Source organism: Solanum pennellii, chromosome 7, assembly GCF_001406875.1.
Source record: "Solanum pennellii chromosome 7, SPENNV200".
Classification (NCBI taxonomy): domain Eukaryota; kingdom Viridiplantae; phylum Streptophyta; class Magnoliopsida; order Solanales; family Solanaceae; genus Solanum; species Solanum pennellii.
In genome coordinates this window covers 5,511,758-5,520,852 of record NC_028643.1, presented here as the reverse complement: position 1 = coordinate 5,520,852, position 9,095 = coordinate 5,511,758, and the positions used below count along the sequence as shown (strand labels likewise).

Genomic DNA, 9,095 nt, shown 5'->3' with positions numbered 1-9,095 from the left:
ATATATATATATATATATATATATAAACACACAAAAACGCTTTGAATTTGGTGTTTTCTATAATCTACTTTGGATTTTGAGTTCTGCTTCTAGAAAGTCGTGATTATTAAGAAATAGAGTTCACATTTTTATTTCGAGCTCTATCTTTTTTCCTTTTTGAAATTTCAATCCTTATTTATTAGTAATATCTAATTTAAATCATTACTATATATGAATAGTTATACATAATTTATTGTTACTTGATATTTGTCCTTTTGATCACTTTACTTATGAATATATATACATTTTTAATTTCTTTATACTTAGGGTGATATACTTCTAAGAATAACTTAAATATAATACATTTATTACATACAGAAACTAAATCAAACATGTTGATTGATTCAAAATTGAATATATCTTGTCACATAAATCAAAGACGGATGAATATATGAATATACATACATTTTTAATTTCTTTGTATTTAGGGTGATATACTTCTAAGAATAACTTAAATATAATACATTTATTACATAAAGAAACTAAATCAAACATGTTGATTGATTCAAAATTGAATATATTTTGTCACATAAATTAAAGACGGTTGACAATCTTCACGTAAATCAAAGACGGTTGACAATCTTAGAGAAAATACCTCTCTACGGGTACTTATATGAAACTCACCAAATCTTGAGGCTTGTCAAACACTATTTTCAAAAGATTTATTCTGATACAGGTGTATCCCGTAGAATTTAATAAGCATTTCTAGAATGAGCTAAAAACTAACAGAGATAAACAAAAGAAATTAGGAGAGATTATGTATATATATATATATATATATAAAGAATTTATTTATAAAACACTAAATAAAATGTCTAGAAGTCTAGTTGAATATTAAAGAATTGTTACCTGAATTGCCAATGAAAAATAACACAAGGAGAAAGAAAACATTAAGCAAATATTTCCACCTTTAAGTTTCCTTAATCTTCTATAAAAAATTTGTGAAAATGAGAAGCATCAAGGTCTCTTATAAAATAATATTAATAATAACGTAGTTTATAAAGTAAATATAGACCGTAGCTTTTCTCGTAATTTTCCATCAAAGGTCAATTAAACAATCAACTCAAAATAGACTTTTTACCACGCAATTAATTCATTTTGCCTTTTTTATGTGTAGAACAATTATCACTTTTTTCATTTTAAATATTCTAACAGTTGCATTTATATTATAAATTAAATGGAGATGATATAAAAATGAATACATGACGATATGACTCAAGGAGTTAGAAAGTTGTCTATGGTTCAGTCAAACCTAATTAATTTAGTCAAAATCTAATTTATATAAAGAAATTCATAAATTAAAGAAATATTATTAAATTTTATGTTTTAAAAGAATCAAATCTTATTTAGAATAGTGATACTATAATCTTCGACTTTCAACTAATATTAATAGTTTATTTATTTTTCATCAAGGTAAAATTTTTTATCCATGTGAAACCTCGTGTGGCAAGGTTTATTTTTAAATCAAAAAGAGATTGGTGCATTACACACGCCTTTGAGGTGTATTTCTCTAAATAATATATGATAGTTTAGAAATGAAACTCAAAAAAAGGATAAATTTTTCATATGGAGGAAAACATTTTTCAAAAACTATTTTTTCAACTTTTTCATAATCGATAGGAAAGAATGTCGCCGAGATGGATTATAGTGCAATGGTAAGACTGTTCTATCATTAGCTATAGATCTTGAGTTTAAGCACTAGGTATGCAGAAAATCTTGATGGAAGTGTCACTCCCGAATGAGTCCTGTAGTTCTCCAATGTAGGCTCCGAACACCGAGTGGAAAACCTACAAAAGGGATTTGTAAGAATGATTTATAAAGAAGTTCCTTAAAGATGAAAAATAGAAAAGAAGATAAAAACTCTTCTAATTATATGCACGTAAAATAAGTGGCGTTCCACATTGAATATGTCATCCTCACGCTCCAACAAACCTCATCCTCGCCTCATCCTTGTATCCCCCATCCACACCCCTACCAAGACCCAACGTCACTTCCATTAGTACTTTTTTACATTATATACAAATACATTAGGATAATATTTTTCACATAACTATTGAAAAGAAAATAAGTAAGTGACCCACTTATTTTCATTGGTTTGGAACACACCTAAAGAGGTAGAATATAGTTCCAGAAGCTCCAAAATTATATTCCATAAAGTATGTATAAGGTTAGAGGCTAACTAAATATTTTATTTTTTTTTGTTAACCCTTATTATTAAACGCATAACTTAGAAAAAATACTAAAGTATGGTAGACAATTATTAAAAAGATATGGCTTTGTGCAACGTCATTTGTTTGTACTCAAATAAGTACACATTTTATCATCAAAGCATGACTCCTGCTCCATTTAAAATAATCTTTTTCCTCTTTTATAAAACAAATCTTTTTTAAAAAAGGAAAATTTATCAAAATTAGTACTTTCGGCCTATATAATATTTTTTATAGTGATACTTTGAAAATAGTTTATAATGTAAAACCCCGAAAGTTTCAAAGCTAAGAGACAAATCATTCTAATAAGACCTCGCAACTCTACTCTTTAAATTTAAATTGTTAGTATAACACCTTGAACTTCGAGAAAGGCTAAAGAGGGCCCGCATGCAAGTCCGCAAACTCAAAATGGACCATGGACCCTTCATGGAACCCTAAACAATCTGTTTAGGGATCCACAACCCGTTTAGGGGAGGTAGCCCAACCGTCCACAATTGCCAGGATTTGAGTCACTTGGATGGGACCCAAGACGGTTGTGACTTATATCGAATGTTTAGGGTTCCTTATATGTGACTCGTTAGCTTTAAAGTCAAGGTCAATTCTTTAAATGTGGGAATGATTTTGGATACAAATTAAGGTCACTAGAATTCCCTAACTCAAAGTTGAGTTGAAAACTTTCTAACGATATAATTTCAATATGAGATTTTACTTGGATCAACTTCAAATGAACATACCTCTCAGAACATAAGAAATTAGGTAGCTCATGACCTTAAAAATTAAATTTCTATGAGTCCTCTTTCCAACTTTCCCAAGTTTGCTTCATTTCGAGTTTGAAGTAAAAAGTTATGCTTGTTTTAGTAAGACCCTGTTAGACAGTCGAAGTTCATGGATAGCTATATGGTCAGTGAAGTGTTTCACGGATCGTGGATCCCTAAACAGTCTGTGAAGCCTTCCTTTTAAGGCACTCCAACAGTTTTTAAGTTGCGGTCATTTTGGTATTCTCCCTATATTTTTTAATCCTTATTCTAAGTTTCAACCAAGACGTTTTCACCAAGTTAAGGACTTAGAAAGTGTTAATAATTTCTTTTGTGTTCATTAACACTTCATGTTATTAGAGAAAGGTACCTAGAGGAGAAAAGTTAGGGTTTCAAGTGTTCTTCGAATTTCGTCGATTTTGGTAAGAACTTTATGCTTCTAGGTATGTAAGGCTATATCATATTGGAATAGTTCATCCTCACACCCTACATCTACTTCCAAATCAATAAAATTGTAATTTACGGTTCTATCATTAGATTTTAATATTCTTGAGATGAGTTGATGTCGAGTTATGAGTTCTTGATAATTTTTAAAATTTTATTCCCAATTATTGAAGTGTTATATATTACGCATTGAGATTCATGAGTTGATTCGCTCATGTCTATATTTCAGCATGAGCCCTATAAGTTGAGTCATCTTGAGATGAGTAGTATCGTTGAGTTTCATGTATTGATTTTTTCTATATTGTTATTAAGATCCTTGAGTTATGTTGTTTATGTCTATATTTAAGAATGAACCCTTATTTTGAGTTATGAATTTTGAGAATATTTTAAACTCAACATTTTGGTTTTAAACTAAGCTTTTGACAATGAGTTGTAACCAAGAATTGAGCAAGAGTATAAAAGGAAGGTTAAAGAGGTTGTATGCGTCTAATAGATCTGCTCCTCATATGAGATGGCACCATGAAAATAGAAGACCACCTGGAGTTATGTGTGATCCATCCGATGGAGAGGGTTGGAAGCATTTTGATAGAACATATCCATCAGGGTATGTTCAAATTTATTTGCTTAATAAAGCTCGTAGAGATAATAAGAAACCTAGCTGGGTTCTACCGGAGGATTGGGCAAAATTACTTGTGCATTGGAAATATGATCCAAGATTTAAGCAGATGAGTGACATCGATAAAAAGGCAAGATCATCTACTAAGGGTGGTTCTCTACACACAAGTGGGGCTCAAAGTCAAGGAAGTGTGAGGAGGAAATTGGTGTGTATCATTTTTCTTTATGTTTTTATATGTTTTATCTATTGATATTTAATTACTCTTGATTGTAACTTTATTATTTTTATATGTAGGAAAAGAAACTAGGAAGACCGGTAACTCAGGCTGAGGCATTTAAGGTAACATACATTCTCCAGACGTGTGGGTTGAACTGCGAGCTGAAGTGACCTATGTAAGCCTCTAATTTATAAAAATAATTACTTATTTTCTAAATTTATATTCTCATATAATAACATTCAATATAGAATCGATATCTTCAAGCTTTGGAGGATTTACAACAAACTCTGCTGGAAGAAAATCTTGGTATGCCACTTACTCAAGAACAGACTGAGAGAGTTTGGTTAGACTTGACTGGTGGGCCGAGTAGATATGGGTATGCATATGGAATGCCGGAGAAAACCTTTCGTGAATTTTCTTCTGAGTTTGAAGGCCTAAATAGTTCATATCATGATGATTCGATGAAGAAAATTTTGGCTATGAAGCAATAGATTATTGAGCTATCTAGCCAAGCCGAAGAATCACGGGCTAAGAAAAGGCGATTGGAATTACAGTTTGCGAGTCTTAAGGCTCAATTCGATGAATTACTTGCTTCAGGAGGGATTCCCCCTTGTTCCGGTGATATCACTTTCCCTCCTCGACCTCCTCAATCTCAACCTACTCAATATCTAGTGTATGGTCAACAAAGAAATATGACACATGAGTCTAGTAGTGATGAAGAAAATGATGATTATGTGGTAAACACACTACCACATTAGTGAAGTTTAGACTTGTGATAGATAATCTAAGTTAACTTATGGATAATTTTGTTAACTTTATAATTTTGTGATGGGAATTATTTGTTTTGTGAATACGTGATAACATTGTAATGTATTATATAACTGATGGATATCATGATTTTTTTTAATATAGAATTATGTTGAAGGTGAGTTGTAATTGAATTGATAAGAGAATATTTAGTAAATGTATTGGTTCAATTGATTTTTGGAAGCTCTTTGAGCTTGATTTGGGTACTGAATTAAAATAACAGGTGATGAGAAGCCGCAAAAATAATAATTAGCTGTCAGTTTTTTTCCAGAAAAAGAGACCCATGAGGTCCCTTTTTTGCATTAAATTTTCCAGAAATTTCATGATAGAGACCTCATAAGGTCTCTATTTAACATCTTATATTTTATAAATGCAGAAAAGAGACCACATGAGGTCTCTTTTTTGCATTATATTTTCCATAAATTTCATGATAGAGACCTCATGAGGTCGCTATTCAATAAATGCAGAAAAGAGACCTTATGAGGTTTCTCTTTTAAAATATAAAATTAAATTAAATAATATAGTAGTGACCTCATGAGGTCTCTTTTTCAAAATATTAAATTAAATTAAATAATATAATAGTGATATCATGAGGTCTCTTTCTTAAAATATAAAATTAAATTAAATAATATCATAGTGACCTCATGAGGTCTCTTTTTTAAAACATAAAATTAAATTAAATAAATAATAGTGACCTCATAAGGTCTCTTTTTTAAAATATAAAATTAAATAAAATAATAAAATAGTGACCTCATGAGATCTCTTTTTAAAAAAAATTGGACAATTTATTGGTGACCTACTGAGGTCTTTGTTCGACGACCTCATGAAGTGTCTACAAAAAAGTGACCTGCATTATAGTGAACGACTGTTGAGGTCTCTTTTTAGGTCTCTTTTTTTCGAAAAGAGACCTCATGAGGTGTCTTTTCTAGGTCTATTTTTGCCCTTTTTTTAGTAGTGAGTCTGGTATGTAGAGTTACCACCATGATGACTTGTTCAAAGACGTAAACTCATTTTCTTAGATGATCTTTCAATGTTCTCTAGTTAGGCCTTTTTGAAAGCTGATCCAATACATTATCCTTCGGATTTACATGGTCAATTGTAATAATTCCACCAGAGAGTAGTTTTCTAACGGTATTATGTCTATGTTTTGTATGACGAGACTTTCTGTTATACGTCTGTTGCATGCCCTATCTATTGTATTTTGACTATTGAAGTATATGCATACTGATGCCAATGATTTGAGCCAAATATAAAATATTTATTAAGAAATTTTGGAGTTTTTCAACTTATTCACCGACCTTATATAGAGCGCTAGCTCATACATCATTGTAGATCTAATGATATATGCTCCTCTACCAAGAGTAAATACATATCCACTAATAATTTTTACTTAATTTGTCTGGTGGTCCAATTTTCATCACTATATCATTTTAATACTGCTGGATATTATTATGATGCAAGACATAGTTTTGAGTATTTCATAAATATCCCAAAACTCTTTCCATTATCATCCAATGAGTTCGATTAGGATCACTTGTGAACCGACTCAATTCATTAATAGCACATGCTATATTTTATCACGCACACTTCGTGATATACATCATACATCCCAATACTCTAGCCCAATGCAATTGTGAGTCACTTTCTCCTTCACTCTTTTGAATGCAAAGCTCACATTTATCAGAGACTTGACAATATTGAAATCCAAATATTTGAACTACTCAAGTACCTTTTCAATGCAATGAGACCCTGACAATGCTAAACACTATGGAGTTCTAAGGATTCTTATACTTAAGATCGCATCAGCATCTCCAAGATTTTTCATATCAAACTTGATTTTTCTAGCATACATTTAGTAGCATTTATGTCATTAGTGTCTCTTCTTATGATCAACATATCACTAACATACAATCAAACAATGACCTTGTGATTTTAATGTAAACACATTTTATCATTTCCATCATTCTTAAATCCATTTACCAATAGAATTTGGCCAAATTTTCTTATGTCATTGTTTGACTGCTGGTTTTAGTCCATAAAGTGACTTAACAAGTTCGCCCACTTTCTTTTCTTTATCAGGAACCACAAAACCCTCAAGATGTTCCATGTAAATTTATTCCTCAAATTTTCTATTTATAAAATTATTTTCACATTCATTTGATAAACTTGGAGGTCATATACCCTAGTTAATGTAATAACATCTAAATGAATATAATTTAGTTACTGGAGAGTACATGTCGACAAAATCAAAATCTTATTTTTGTCTACAACCTTAGACAAAAAGTCTTGCTCTATATTTGTCAATAGTTCCATCGACTTTCATTTTCCTTATGAAGATTCAGTTTGAACCCAAAGATTTATTTTCTAGATAAAAATCACTTAACTTTTAATATGGTTGCTCAAGATTGATTCGATCTCACTATTACATCATCTTTCCAAAAGGATGAGTCTACATAAGATAAAGAAAATGTTACAAAATCGTATTTGAAGAAAGTAGGTGCCTTTTACATTTACTCTGTCTCTAAATCTCATTATTAAGTACATTCACCTCTTGTTCTTCCCAAGGTCGTTTAGACCTTCCACTAGACTATTCAAGTCTAAGTTTACAGTCCACAGTCTTAGGCCCTATTTTAATCATTTTAGGAATAGGAGCTTGGACTTTGGATAGACACCCCCACACTTTGAAATATTTCAAGTTGAATTTCCTTCCTTTTCATTTCTCATATGGAATAGATTGTGTCCTGAACAAACAAAATTGCTTTCTTTATGAAAAGACAATATTTTTTGTTGTTCCCTTTTGCAGTAAGGATAGTTCTTCCACATAACCTCGAACTTATAAATAATGCATTTATTATTTCTTTCAATGTTCACTTTTCATTAGATTGAGGTGAAAAAGGCAACAGTTTGGTGTATAATTTCACTTTTCAAACACATTTTTGCAAAATGAGATTTATACTCTCCATCCCTATGACTTCTTTTTTTTTTTCAACTGATTTTCAACTTCAATATAATATTGTCTAGGCGTTTTTATAGCTTCATCCTTACCATTCAACAAATAGACAGTCGTTTCTAATGCAATTGTCAATAAAAGTAACAAGAATTTTTTTCCACCATGAGATGGTATTGAATTCATATCACAAATGTCAGTGTAAATCAATTCTAAGGGATTAGAATTCCTTTCAACAGATTTATAAGAATGCTCAACATACTTAGATTTCACAAAAACTTGACATTTTTATATATTGCACTCAAAGTTAGACAAAACTTGTAAGTTGATCAATTTTCTTGTAAGATTTTGTTATTGACATGTCACAAACAGTTTGACTCAAGCAAGTAAGAACAAATAAAAATAATGAGTTTGAAAATTTTTCTATGAGGTAGCTTTTTCTAGAAAATATTTGTTCATATTTCTTACAATTTTGTGTGATACCAACATTGCATGTAGTTATCACCTAGTCAAATATCCTTTTCAGAAGGAACTTTTCATAACTTTCGACTTGATTGTTATAGAACTACCCATGAACAAAATTTTATCGGGTCCAATAATGACAACATAATAAAAATGCTTCTTTTACAAAACATGACAAGTGACTATTTGTCAATATTCATGTCTATACAAATAGTTATATTTAATAGACATCTATTTTCACAAAAAAAACACAACATTTTAAATGACACTTTTTTATAAAAGAACACAATCATTTTGAACAAGTACACATATTATTTGTAAGTTTCGTGCTAGACATACCATATATTACTAAAAGAGAAACTCAACTATCACAATATAAAATATACTCCAAGAATTTTGTGGATCTAACATAAAACAAAAGTATCATAGAATTTCATTATTTGTGCTCCAAATTTAAAATTACACACTGGATCTAATTTTATCTTTGTCATGGGTAAAAAAACCCTGAAAAATAACTTACTCATGTCAGATTCCTTATTTAAGTTATAGATGTCCATTTTTTTCTTTTAATTTATAACATTTTCAGAATATATATTTAAGT

The 9,095-nt window shown here is 30.3% G+C and overlaps 1 pseudogene; it reads left to right on the top strand.

The window, feature by feature from the left end:
• The first annotated feature begins 3,870 nt into the window (after nt 1-3,870).
• On the top strand, nt 3,871-5,047 carry LOC107024778 (annotated as a pseudogene).
• Nucleotides 5,048-9,095: the final 4,048 nt, after the last annotated feature.